Source organism: Engystomops pustulosus, chromosome 5 (assembly GCF_040894005.1).
Source record: "Engystomops pustulosus chromosome 5, aEngPut4.maternal, whole genome shotgun sequence".
Lineage (NCBI taxonomy): Eukaryota > Metazoa > Chordata > Amphibia > Anura > Leptodactylidae > Engystomops > Engystomops pustulosus.
Window position 1 is genome coordinate 208788350 of NC_092415.1, and position 16152 is coordinate 208804501.

At 49.6% G+C, this 16152-nt stretch overlaps 1 protein-coding gene across 3 annotated transcripts in view; it reads right to left on the reverse strand.

Annotated features, from left to right (window-relative positions):
• LOC140134305 (uncharacterized) overlaps window positions 1-16152 on the reverse strand; it is a 77443-nt gene that overhangs the window by 60355 nt on the left and 936 nt on the right. The window contains exon 1 of one of the 3 annotated variants that reach the window (XM_072154896.1): window positions 4553-4962. The exons of 1 other annotated variant lie outside the window; for it this stretch is intronic. The gene's annotated coding sequence lies outside the window, so the exon portion shown is untranslated. Of the gene's footprint in view, window positions 1-4552; window positions 4963-16152 lie in introns of those variants that run through there. One more of the 3 variants, XM_072154898.1, reaches the window with a different exon arrangement.

Genomic DNA, 16152 nt, shown 5'->3' on the forward strand with positions numbered 1-16152 from the left:
AGATGTACAGAGAAGAATGGGGGAACCTCCAGCCTCTAGATGTACAGAGAAGAATGGGGGAACCTCCAGCCTCTAGATGTACAGAGAAGAATGGGGGAACCTCCAGCCTCTAGATGTACAGAGAAGAATGGGGGAACCTCCAGCCTCTAGATGTACAGAGAAGAATGGGGGAACCTCCAGCCTCTAGATGTACAAAGAAGAATGGAGGAACCTCCAGCCTCTAGATGTACAGAGAAGAATGGAGGAACCTCCAGCCTCTAGATGTACAGAGAAGAATGGAGGAACCTCCAGCCTCTAGATGTACAGAGAAGAATGGGGGAACCTCCAGCCTCTAGATGTACAGAGAAGAATGGGGGAACCTCCAGCCTCTAGATGTACAGAGAAGAATGGGGGAACCTCCAGCCTCTAGATGTACAGAGAGGAATGGGGGAACCTCCAGCCTCTAGATGTACAGAGAAGAATGGGGGGAACCTCCAGCCTCTAGATGTACAGAGAAGAATGGGGGAACCTCCAGCCTCTAGATGTACAGAGAAGAATGGGGGGAACCTCCAGCCTCTAGATGTACAGAGAAGAATGGGGGGAACCTCCAGCCTCTAGATGTACAGAGAAGAATGGGGGAACCTCCAGCCTCTAGATGTACAGAGAAGAATGAGGGAACCTCCAGCCTCTAGATGTACAGAGAAGAATGGGGGGAACCTCCAGCCTCTAGATGTACAGAGAAGAATGGAGGAACCTCCAGCCACTAGATGTACAAAGAAGAATGGGGGAACCTCCAGCCTCTAGATGTACAGAGAAGAATTGGGGAACCTCCAGCCTCTAGATGTACAAAGAAGAATGGGGGAACCTCCAGCCTCTAGATGTACAAAGAAGAATGGAGGAACCTCCAGCCTCTAGATGTACAAAGAAGAATGGGGGAACCTCCAGCCACTAGATGTACAGAGAAGAATGGAGGAACCTCCAGCCTCTAGATGTACAAAGAAGAATGGGGGAACCTCCAGCCTCTAGATGTACAGAGAAGAATGGAGGAACCTCCAGCCTCTAGATGTACAGAGAAGAATGGAGGAACCTCCAGCCTCTAGATGTACAGAGAAGAATGGGGGAACCTCCAGCCTCTAGGTGTATAAAGAAGAATGGGGGAACCTCCAGCCTCTAGATGTACAGAGAAGAATGGAGGAACCTCCAGCCTCTAGATGTACAAAGAAGAATAGGGGAACCTCCAGCCTCTAGATGTACAGAGAAGAATGGGGGGACCTCCAGCCTCTAGATGTACAAAGAAGAATGGGGGGACCTCCAGCCTCTAGATGTACAGAGAAGAATGGGGGAACCTCCAGCCTCTAGATGTACAGAGAAGAATGGGGGAACCTCCAGCCTCTAGATGTACAGAGAAGAATGGGGAACCTCCAGTCTCTAGATGTACAGAGAAGAATGGGGGAACATTCAGCCTCTAGATGTACAGAGAAGAATGGAGGAACCTCCAGCCTCTAGATGTACAGAGAAGAATGGAGGGAATCTCCTGCCTCTAGATGTACAGAGAAGAATGGAGGAACCTCCAGCCTCTAGATGTGCAGAGAAGAATGGGGGAACCTCCAGCCTCTAGATGTGCAGAGAAGAATGGGGGAACCTCCAGCCTCTAGATGTACAGAGAAGAATGGAGGAACCTCCAGCCTCTAGATGTGCAGAGAAGAATGGGGGAACCTCCAGCCTCTAGATGTGCAGAGAAGAATGGAGGAACCTCCAGCCTCTAGATGTGCAGAGAAGAATGGGGGAACCTCCAGCCTCTAGATGTACAGAGAAGAATGGGGGAACCTCCAGCCTCTAGATGTACAGAGAAGAATGGGGGAACCTCCAGCCTCTAGATGTACAGAGAAGATTGGAGGAACCTCCAGCCTCTAGATGTACAGAGAAGAATGGGGGAACCTCCAGCCTCTAGATGTACAGAGAAGAATGGGGGAACCTCCAGCCTCTAGATGTACAGAGAAGAATGGGGGAACCTCCAGCCTCTAGATGTACAGAGAAGAATGGGGGAACCTCCAGCCTCTAGATGTACAGAGAAGAATGGGGGAACCTCCAGCCTCTAGATGTAAAAAGAAGAATGGGGGGACCTCCAGCCTCTAGATGTACAGAGAAGAATGGAGGAACCTCCAGCCTCTAGATGTACAGAGAAGAATGGGGGAACCTCCAGCCTCTAGATGTACAGAGAAGAATGGGGGAACCTCCAGCCTCTAGATGTACAAAGAAGAATGGGGGGACCTCCAGCCTCTAGATGTACAGAGAAGAATGGGGGGAACCTCCAGCCTCTAGATGTACAGAGAAGAATGGGGGAACCTCCAGCCTCTAGATGTACAGAGAAGAATGGAGGAACCTCCAGCCTCTAGATGTACAGAGAAGAATGGGGGAACCTCCATCCTCTGGATGTACAGAGAAGAATGGAGGAACCTCGAGCCTCTAGATGTATAGAGAAGAATGGGGGAACCTCCAGCCTCTAGATGTACAGAGAAGAATGGGGGAACCTCCAGCCTCTAGATGTACAGAGAAGAATGGGGGAACCTCCAGCCTCTAGATGTACAGAGAAGAATGGGGGGACCTCCAGCATCTAGATGTACAGAGAAGAATGGGGGAACCTCCAGCCTCTGGATGTACAGAGAAGAATGGAGGAACCTCCAGCCTCTAGATGTACAGAGAAGAATGGGGGAACCTCCAGCCTCTAGATGTACAGAGAAGAATGGGGGAACCTCCAGCCTCTAGATGTACAGAGAATAATGGAGGAGCCTCCAGCCTCTAGATGTACAGAGAAGAATGGGGGAACCTCCATCCTCTAGATGTACAGAGAAGAATGGGGGGAACCTCCTGCCTCTAGATGTACAGAGAAGAATGGGGGAACCTCCAGCCTCTAGATGTACAGAGAAGAATGGGGGGGGGAACCTCCAGCCTCTAGATGTACAGAGAAGAATGGGGGGAACCTCCTGCCTCTAGATGTACAGAGAAGAATGGGGGAACCTCCAGCCTCTAGATGTACAAAGAAGAATGGAGGAACCTCCAGCCTCTAGATGTACAGAGAAGAATGAGGGAACCTCCAGCCTCTAGATGTACAGAGAAGAATGGAGGAACCTCCAGCCTCTAGATGTACAGAGAAGAATGGGGGAACCTCCAGCCTCTAGATGTACAGAGAATGGGGGAACCTCCAGCCTCTAGATGTACAAAGAATGGGGGAACCTCCAGCCTCTAGATGTACAGAGAAGAATGGGGGAACCTCCAGCCTCTAGATGTACAGAGAAGAATGGGGGAACCTCCAGCCTCTAGATGTACAGAGAAGAATGGAGGAACCTCCAGCCTCTAGATGTACAGAGAAGAATGAGGGAACCTCCAGCCTCTAGATGTACAGAGAAGAATGGAGGAACCTCCAGCCTCTAGATGTACAGAGAAGAATGGGGGAACCTCCAGCCTCTAGATGTACAGAGAATGGGGGAACCTCCAGCCTCTAGATGTACAAAGAATGGGGGAACCTCCAGCCTCTAGATGTACAGAGAAGAATGGGGGAACCTCCAGCCTCTAGATGTACAGAGAAGAATGGGGGAACCTCCAGCCTCTAGATGTACAAAGAATGGGGGAACCTCCAGCCTCTAGATGTACAGAGAAGAATGGGGGAACCTCCAGCCTCTAGATGTACAGAGAAGAATGGGGGGAACCTCCAGCCTCTAGATGTACAGAGAAGAATGGAGGAACCTCCAGCCTCTAGATGTACAGAGAAGAATGGGGGAACCTCCAGCCTCTAGATGTACAGAGAAGAATGGAGGAACCTCCAGCCTCTAGATGTACAGAGAAGAATGGAGGAACCTCCAGCCTCTAGATGTACAGAGAAGAATGGGGGAACCTCCAGCCTCTAGATGTACAGAGAAGAATGGGGGGGAACCTCCAGCCTCTAGATGTACAGAGAAGAATGGGGGAACCTCCAGCCTCTAGATGTACAGAGAAGAATGGGGGGAACCTCCAGCCTCTAGATGTACAGAGAAGAATGGAGGAACCTCCAGCCTCTAGATGTACAGAGAAGAATGGAGGAACCTCCAGCCTCTAGACGTACAAAGAAGAATGGGGGAACCTCCAGCCTCTAGATGCAGAGCTGTGAATGTCACTTTATGGGGTCACTCTGACTGTTGCCCTCCCCCCCCCCCCATAGCCCCCATAGTCTCCTCCTCTGGGGGGTTAACCCCTTCCTGCCTGCACTGATTACACAACCTCAGGACGTGTCATGAGGAAATCATTGCTGAGAACCAAATAACCAGAATAAAAGTCAGGAAATAATAATCACATCTCCGGGCGGAGCGCTGACCACAGGATGGGGGCCCGGGGCCAAATATCACCCCAAACGCCCCCTCAAGATGTGTCAGCCGGAGGGAGGAAAACCCCCATCATCAGTGACTACACAAGGAGCCGCGTCCTGATAATATTACATGTAGATTATAATCCCATGAAACCTCGTGCACAGCAGCCAATCTGTCCCGGCTGCAGGGTAAAGCATGGCGGACGACTACTGCGTCATGTGCATTGGTCTCACCTGCGTCACCTTGTGACGTCTCTGAACTCACTGAAGCCAATCCAGATTATCAGATGTTCCAGATTATCAGATGTTCCGGATTATCGGGCAGCGCTGCGTCACGTCTAATCCTTTCCAGACGCCGGATGTCAGGATCCATCTGATATGATCCTGCACCGAGTCCAAATATAACAGAAGTGATCCCTGCTCTCAGCGTTCTCGCCCATGAAAAAAATCCAAAATAAACTGGGTGAAAGGAAGCGCGGTCTGAGCGGTATGAGGCGGCGCCCATCATATGTGCAGTGCCCCCAGATATCACCACAGCCTGAGCACCCCAATAATGACCCCTCAATGTATAACACCCGTAACTCTCCCATACTGTTGTGATTGCATCAATGCTGATAAAACATTATTTTATCCCTCCCAGTAAGGGTTAATAACTCTCGGCAGACCCTGAGGCAGCGCCCCCTGCTGTCCTACTGTGGGCAATGGCTTATGTGCGCCGGAGACCCTGAGGCAGCGCGCCCTGCTGTCCTACTGTGAGCAATGACTTATGTGCTGTGGAGACCCTGAGGCAGCGCCCCCTGCTGTCCTACTGTGGGCAATGACTTATGTGCTGTGGAGACCCTGAGGCAGCGCCCCCTGCTGTCTTACTGTGGGCAATGACTTAAGTGCTCCGGAGACCCTGAGGCAGCGCCCCCTGCTGTCCTACTGTGGGCAATGACTTATGTGCTCTGGAGACCCTGAGGCAGCGCCCCCTGCTGTCCTACTGTGGGCAATGACTTATGTGCTCTGGAGACCCTGAGGCAGTGCCCCCTGCTGTCCTACTGTGGGCAATGACTTATGTGCTGTGGAGACCCTGAGGCAGCGCCCCCTGCTGTCCTACTGTGGGCAATGACTTATGTGCTCCGGAAACCCTGAGGCAGCGCCCCCTGCTGTCCTACTGTGGGCAATGACTTATGTGCTCCGGAGACCCAGAGGCAGTGCCCCCTGCTGTCCTACTGTGGGCAATGACTTATGTGCTCCGGAGACCCTGAGGCAGTGCCCCCTGCTGTCCTACTGTGGGCAATGACTTATGTGCTCCGGAGACCCTGAGGCAGCGCCCCCTGCTGTCCTACTGTGGGCAATGACTTATGTGCTCCGGAGACACTGAGGCAGTGCCCCCTGCTGTCCTACTGTGGGCAATGGCTTATGTGCTCTGGAGACCCTGAGGCAGCGCCCCCTGTTGTCCTACTGTGGGCAATGACTTATGTGCTCTGGAGACCCTGAGGCAGCGCCCCCTGCTGTCCTACTGTGGGCAATGACTTATGTGCTCTGGAGACCCTGAGGCAGCGCCCCCTGCTGTCCTACTGTGGGCAATGGCTTATGTGCTCCGGAGACCCTGAGGCAGCGCCCCCTGCTGTCCTACTGTGGGCAATGACTTATGTGCTGTGGAGACACTGAGGCAGCGCCCCCTGCTATCCTACTGTGGGCAATGACTTATGTGCTGTGGAGACCCTGAGGCAGCGCCCCCTGCTGTCCTACTGTGGGCAATGACTTATGTGCTCCGGAGACCCTGAGGCAGCGCCCCCTGCTGTCCTACTGTGGGCAATGACTTATGTGCTCCGGAGACACTGAGGCAGCGCCCCCTGCTGTCCTACTGTGGGCAATGGCTTATGTGCTCCGGAGACCCTGAGGCAGCGCCCCCTGCTGTCCTACTGTGGGCAATGACTTATGTGCTCTGGAGACCCTGAGGCAGCGCCCCCTGCTGTCCTACTGTGGGCAATGGCTTATATGCTCCGGAGACCCTGAGGCAGCGCCCCCTGCTGTCCTACTGTGGGCAATGACTTATGTGCTCCGGAGACCCTGAGGCAGCGCCCCCTGCTGTCCTACTGTGGGCAATGACTTATGTGCTCCGGAGACCCTGAGGCAGCGCCCCCTGCTGTCCTACTGTGGGCAATGACTTATGTGCTGCAGAGACCCTGAGGCAGCGCCCCCTGCTGTCCTACTGTGGGCAATGGCTTATGTGCTCCGGAGACCCTGAGGCAGCGCCCCCTGCTGTCCTACTGTGGGCAATGGCTTATGTGCTCCGGAGACCCTGAGGCAGCGCCCCCTGCTGTCCTACTGTGGGCAATGACTTATGTGCTCTGGAGACCCTGAGGCAGCGCCCCCTGCTGTCCTACTGTGGGCAATGACTTATGTGCTCCGGAGACCCTGAGGCAGCGCCCCCTGCTGTCCTACTGTGGGCAATGACTTATGTGCTCCGGAGACCCTGAGGCAGCGCCCCCTGCTGTCCTACTGTGGGCAATGACTTATGTGTTCCGGAGACCCTGAGGCAGCGCCCCCTGCTGTCCTACTGTGGGCAATGACTTATGTGCTGTGGAGACCCTGAGGCAGCGCCCCCTGCTGTCCTACTGTGGGCAATGACTTATGTGCTGTGGAGACCCTGAGGCAGCGCCCCCTGCTGTCCTACTGTGGGCAATGACTTATGTGCTGTGGAGACCCTGAGGCAGCGCCCCCTGCTGTCCTACTGTGAGCAATGACTTATGTGCTCCGGAGACCCTGAGGCAGCGCCCCCTGCTGTCCTACTGTGGGCAATGACTTATGTGCTGTGGAGACTCTGAGGCAGCGCCCCCTGCTGTCCTACTGTGGGCAATGACTTATGTGCTGTGGAGACACTGAGGCAGCGCCCCCTGCTGTCCTACTGTGGGCAATGACTTATGTGCTCCGGAGACCCTGAGGCAGCGCCCCCTGCTGTCCTACTGTGGGCAATGACTTATGTGCTCTGGAGACACTGAGGCAGCGCCCCCTGCTGTCCTACTGTGGGCAATGACTTATGTGCTCCGGAGACCCTGAGGCAGCGCCCCCTGCTGTCCTACTGTGGGCAATGACTTATGTGCTCCGGAGACCCTGAGGCAGCGCCCCCTGCTGTCCTACTGTGGGCAATGACTTATGTGCTCCGGAGACCCTGAGGCAGCGCCCCCTGCTGTCCTACAGTGGGCAATGACTTGTGTGCTCCGGAGACCCTGAGGCAGCGCCCCCTGCTGTCCTACTGTGGGCAATGACTTATGTGCTGTGGAGACCCTGAGGCAGCGCCCCCTGCTGTCCTACTGTGGGCAATGACTTATGTGCTGTGGAGACCCTGAGGCAGCGCCCCCTGCTGTCCTACTGTGGGCAATGACTTATGTGCTCCGGAGACACTGAGGTGCGCCCCCTGCTGTCCTACTGTGGGCAATGACTTATGTGCTGTGGAGACCCTGAGGCAGCGCCCCCTGCTGTCCTACTGTGGGCAATGACTTATGTGCTCCGGAGACCCTGAGGCAGTGCCCCCTGCTGTCCTACTGTGGGCAATGACTTATGTGCTACGGAGACCCCGAGGCAGCGCCCCCTGCTGTCCTACTGTGGGCAATGACTTATGTGCTCCGGAGACCCTGAGGCAGTGCCCCCTGCTGTCCTACTGTGGGCAATGACTTATGTGCTCCGGAGACCCTGAGGCAGTGCCCCCTGCTCTCCTGCTGTGGGCAATGACTTATGTGCTCCGGAGACCCTGACGCAGCGCCCCCTGCTGTCCTACTGTGGGCAATGACTTATGTGCTCCGGAGACCCTGAGGCAGCGCCCCCTGCTGTCCTACAGTGGGCAATGACTTATGTGCTCCGGAGACCCTGAGGCAGCGCCCCCTGCTGTCCTACTGTGGGCAATGACTTATGTGCTCCGGAGACCCTGAGGCAGCGCCCCCTGCTGTCCTACTGTGGGCAATGACTTATGTGCTCCGGAGACCCTGAGGCAGCGCCCCCTGCTGTCCTACTGTGGGCAATGACTTAAGTGCTCCGGAGACCCTGAGGCAGCGCCCCCTGCTGTCCTACTGTGGGAAATGACTTATGTGCTGTGGAGACACTGAGGCAGATTATACACCACCACTAGGAGGAGATCACTACATACAGATTATACACCACCACTAGGGGGAGATCACTACATACAGATTATACACCACCACTAGGGGGAGATCACTACATACAGATTATACACCACCACTAGGGGGAGATCACTACATACACATTATACACCACCACTAGGGGGAGATCACTACATACACATTATACACCACCACTAGGAGGAGCTCACTACATACAGATTATACACCACCACTAGGGGGAGATCACTACATACAGATTATACACCACCACTAGGGGGAGCTCACTACATACATATTATACATCACCACTAGGGGGAGATCACTACATACAGATTATACACCACCACTAGGGGGAGCTCACTACATACAGATTATACACCACCACTAGGAGGAGATCACTACATACAGATTATACACCACCACTAGGAGGAGATCACTACATACAGATTATACACCACCACTAGGGGGAGCTCACTACATACAGATTATACACCACCACTAGGGGGAGATCACTACATACACATTATACACCACCACTAGGAGGAGATCACTACATACAGATTATACACCACCACTAGGGAAGATCACTACATACAGATTATACACCACCACTAGGGGGAGATCACTACATACACATTATACACCACCACTAGGGGGAGATCACTACATACACATTATACACCACCACTAGGGGGAGCTCACTACATACAGATTATACACCACCACTAGGGGAGATCGCTACATACAGATTATACACCACCACTAGGGGGAGATCACTACATACACATTATACACCACCACTAGGGGGAGCTCACTACATACAGATTATACACCACCACTAGGGGGAGATCACTACATACACATTATACACCACCACTAGAGGGAGATCACTACATACAGATTATACACCACCACTAGGGGGAGATACCTACATACAGATTATACACCACCACTAGGAGGAGCTCACTACATACAGATTATACACCTCCACTAGGGGGAGATCACTACATACAGATCATACACCACCACTAGGAGGAGCTCACTACATACAGATTATACATCACCACTAGGAGGAGATCACTACATACAGATTATACACCACCACTAGGGGGAGATCACTACATACAGATTATACACCACCACTAGGAGGAGATCACTACATACAGATTATACACCACCACTAGGAGGAGATCACTACATACACATTATACACCACCACTAGGAGGAGATCACTACATACAGATTCTACACCACCACTAGGTGGAGATCACTACATACACATTATACACCACCACTAGGGGGAGATCACTACATACATATTATACACCACCACTAGGGGAGATCACTACATACAGATTATACACCACCACTAGGGGGAGATCACTACATACACATTATACACCACCACTAGGGGGAGCACACTACATACAGATTATACACCACCACTAGGGGAGATCACTACATACAGATTATACACCACCACTAGGGGGAGATCACTACATACACATTATACACCACCACTAGAGGGAGATCACTACATACAGATTATACACCACCACTAGGAGGAGATCACTACATACAGATTATACACCACCACTAGGGGGAGATCACTACATACAGATTATACACCACCACTAGGAGGAGCTCACTACATACAGATTATACACCTCCACTAGGGGGAGATCACTACATACAGATTATACACCCCCACTAGGGGGAGATCACTACATACACATTATACACCACCACTAGGAGGAGATCACTACATACAGATTATACACCACCACTAGGAGGAGATCACTACACACATATTATACACCACCACTAGGGGGAGCCTACTACATACAGATTATACACCACCACTAGGGGGAGATCACTACATACAGATTATACACCACCACTAGGGGGAGATCACTACATACAGATTATACACCACCACTAGGGGGAGATCACTACATACAGATTATACACCACCACTAGGGGGAGATCACTACATACAGATTATACACCACCACTAGGAGGAGATCACTACACACATATTATACACCACCACTAGGGGGAGCCTACTACATACAGATTATACACCACCACTAGGGGGAGATCACTACATACAGATTATACACCACCACTAGGGGGAGATCACTACATACAGATTATACACCACCACTAGGGGGAGATCACTACATACAGATTATACACCACCACTAGGGGGAGATCACTACATACAGATTATACACCACCACTAGGCGGAGATCACTACATACAGATTATACACCACCACTAGGAGGAGATCACTACATACAGATTATACACCAACACTAGGGGGAGATCACTACATACAGATTATACACCACCACTAGGAGGAGATCACTACATACAGATTATACACCACCACTAGGAGGAGATCACTACATACAGATTATACACCACCACTAGGGGGAGATCACTACATACAGATTATACACCACCACTAGGAGGAGATCACTACATACAGATTATACACCACCACTAGGGGGAGATCACTAGTGTATAATCTGTATAATACAGATTATACACCACCACTAGGAGGAGATCACTAAATACAGATTATACATCATCACTAGGGGGAGATCACTACATACAGATTATACACCACCACTAGGGGGAGATCACTACATACAGATTATACACCACCACTAGGGGGAGATCACTACATACACATTATACACCACCACTAGGAGGAGATCACTACATACAGATTATACACCACCACTAGGAGGAGATCACTACATACAGATTCTACACCACCACTAGGGGGAGATCACTACATACAGATTATACATCACCACTAGGGGGAGATCATTACATACAGATTATACACCACCACTAGGAGGAGATCACTACATACAGATTATACACCACCACTAGGGGGAGATCACTACATACACATTATACACCACCACTAGGGGGAGATCACTACATACAGATTATACACCACCACTAGGGGGAGATCACTACATACAGATTATACACCACCACTAGGGGGAGATCACTACATACACATTATACACCACCACTAGGGGGAGATCACTACATACAGATTATACACCACCACTAGGGGGAGATCACTACATACAGATTATACACCACCACTAGGGGGAGATCACTACATACAGATTATACACCACCACTAGGGGGAGCTCACTACATACAGATTATACACCACCACTAGGAGGAGATCACTACATACAGATTATACACCACCACTAGGAGGAGATCACTACATACACATTATACACCACCACTAGGGGGAGATCACTACATACAGATTATACACCACCACTAGGAAGAGCTCACTACATTCAGATTATACACCACCACTAGGGGGAGATCACTACATACAGATTATACACCACCACTAGAGGGAGATCACTACATACAGATTATACACCACCACTAGGAGGAGATCACTACATACACATTATACACCACCACTAGGGGGAGATCACTACATACAGATTATACACCACCACTAGGAAGAGCTCACTACATACACATTATACACCACCACTAGGGGGAGATCACTACATACAGATTATACACCACCACTAGGGGGAGCTCACTACATACACATTATACACCACCACTAGGGGGAGATCACTACATACAGATTATACACCACCACTAGGGGGGAGATCACTACATACAGATTATACACCACCACTAGGGGGAGATCACTACATACACATTATACACCACCACTAGGAGGAGATCACTACATTCAGATTATACACCACCACTAGGGGGAGCTCACTACATACAGATTATACACCACCACTAGAGGGAGATCACTACATACAGATTATACACCACCACTAGGAGGAGATCACTACATACACATTATACACCACCACTAGGGGGAGATCACTACATACAGATTATACACCACCACTAGGAAGAGCTCACTACATACACATTATACACCACCACTAGGGGGAGATCACTACATACAGATTATACACCACCACTAGGGGGAGCTCACTACATACACATTATACACCACCACTAGGGGGAGATCACTACATACAGATAATACACCACCACTAGGAGGAGATCACTACATACACATTATACACCACCACTAGGGGGAGATCACTACATACACATTATACACCACCACTAGGGGGAGATCACTACATACAGATTATACATAACCACTAGGAGGAGATCACTACATACACATTATACACCACCACTAGGGGGAGCTCACTACATACAGATTATACACCACCACTAGGGGGAGATCACTACATACAGATTATACACCACCACTAGGGGGAGATCACTACATACACATTATACACCACCACTAGGAGGAGATCACTACATACAGATTATACACCACCACTAGGAGGAGCTCACTACATACAGATTATACACCACCACTAGGAGGAGCTCACTACATACAGATTATACACCACCACTAGGAGGAGCTCACTACATACAGATTATACACCACCACTAGGAGGAGCTCACTACATACAGATTATACACCACCACTAGGAGGAGCTCACTACATACAGATTATACACCACCACTAGGAGGAGCTCACTACATACAGATTATACACCACCACTAGGAGGAGCTCACTACATACAGATTATACAGCACCACTAGGGGGAGATCAATACACACAGATTATACACCACCACTAGGGGGAGCTCACTACATACAGATTATACACCACCACTAGGGGGAGATCACTACATACAGATTATACACCACCACTAGGAGGAGATCACTACATACAGATTATACACCACCACTAGGGGGAGATCACTACATACAGATTATACACCACCACTAGGAGGACATCACGACATACAGATTATACACCACCACTAGGGGGAGATCACGACATACAGATTATACACCACTACTAGGGGGAGATCACTACATACAGATTATACACCACCACTAGGGGGAGATCACGACATACAGATTATACACCACCACTAGGGGGAGATCACTACATACAGATTATACACCACCACTAGGGGGAGATCACTACATACAGATTATACACCACCACTAGGGGGAGCTCACTACATACACATTATACACCACCACTAGGGGGAGATCACTACATACACATTATACACCACCACTAGGGGGAGCTCACTACATACACATTATACACCACCACTAGGAGGAGATCACTACATACCGATTATACACCACCACTAGGAGGAGATCACTACATACAGATTATACACCACCACTAGGGGGAGATCACTACATACACATTATACACCACCACTAGGAGGAGATCACTACATACAGATTATACACCACCACTAGGAGGAGATCACTACATACAGATTATACACCACCACTAGGGGGAGATCACTACATACAGATTATACACCACCACTAGGGGGAGATCACTACATACACATTATACACCACCACTAGGGGGAGATCACTACATACACATTATACACCACCACTAGGGGGAGATCACTACATACAGATTATACACCACCACTAGGGGGAGCTCACTACATACAGATTATACACCACCACTAGAGGGAGATCACTACATACAGATTATACACCACCACTAGGAGGAGATCACTACATACACATTATACACCACCACTAGGGGGAGATCACTACATACAGATTATACACCACCACTAGGAAGAGCTCACTACATACACATTATACACCACCACTAGGGGGAGATCACTACATACAGATTATACATAACCACTAGGAGGAGATCACTACATACACATTATACACCACCACTAGGGGGAGCTCACTACATACAGATTATACACCACCACTAGGGGGAGATCACTACATACAGATTATACACCACCACTAGGGGGAGATCACTACATACAGATTATACACCACCTCTAGGAGGAGATCACTACATACAGATTATACACCACCCCTAGGGGGAGATCACTACATACACATTATACACCACCACTAGGGGGAGATCACTACATACACATTATACACCACCACTAGGAGGAGATCACTACATACAGATTATACACCACCACTAGGAGGAGATCACTACATACAGATTATACACCACCACTAGGGGGAGATCACTACATACAGATTATACACCACCACTAGGGGGAGATCACTACATACAGATTATACACCACCACTAGGGGGAGATCACTACATACAGATTATACACCACCACTAGGGGGAGATCACTACATACAGATTATACACCACCACTAGGAGGAGATCACTACATACAGATTATACACCACCACTAGGGGGGAGATCACTACATACAGATTATACACCACCACTAGGGGGAGATCACTACATACAGATAATACACCACCACTAGGAGGAGATCACTACATACACATTATACACCACCACTAGGGGGAGATCACTACATACACATTATACACCACCACTAGGGGGAGATCACTACATACAGATTATACATAACCACTAGGAGGAGATCACTACATACACATTATACACCACCACTAGGGGGAGCTCACTACATACAGATTATACACCACCACTAGGGGGAGATCACTACATACAGATTATACACCACCACTAGGGGGAGATCACTACATACACATTATACACCACCACTAGGAGGAGATCACTACATACAGATTATACACCACCACTAGGAGGAGATCACTACATACAGATTATACACCACCACTAGGAGGAGATCACTACATACAGATTATACACCACCACTAGGAGGAGATCACTACATACAGATTATACACCACCACTAGGGGGAGATCACTATATACAGATTATACATCACCACTAGGGGGAGATCACTACATACAGATTATACACCACCACTAGGGGGAGATCACTACATACAGATTATACACCACCACTAGGGGGAGATCACTACATACAGATTATACACCACCACTAGGGGGAGATCACTACATACACATTATACACCACCACTAGGAGGAGATCACTACATACAGATTATACACCACCACTAGGGGGAGCTCACTACATACAGATTATACACCACCACTAGAGGGAGATCACTACATACAGATTATACACCACCACTAGGGGGAGATCACTACATACAGATTATACACCACCACTAGGGGGAGATCACTACATACACATTATACACCACCACTAGGAGGAGATCACTACATACACATTATACACCACCACTAGGGGGAGCTCACTACATACAGATTATACACCACCACTAGGGGGAGATCACTACATACAGATTATACACCACCACTAGGGGGAGATCACTACATACAGATTATACACCACCACTAGGAGGAGATCACTACATACAGATTATACACCACCACTAGGAGGAGATCACTACATACAGATTATACATTACCACTAGGGGGTATCACTACATACAGATTATACACCACCACTAGGGGGAGATCACTACATACAGATTATACACCACCACTAGGGGGAGATCACTACATACACATTATACACCACCACTAGGAGGAGATCACTACATACACATTATACACCACCACTAGGGGGAGCTCACTACATACAGATTATACACCACCACTAGAGGGAGATCACTACATACAGATTATACACCACCACTAGGAGGAGATCACTACATACACATTATACACCACCACTAGGGGGAGCTCACTACATACAGATCATACACCACCACTAGGGGGAGATCACTACATACAGATTATACACCAC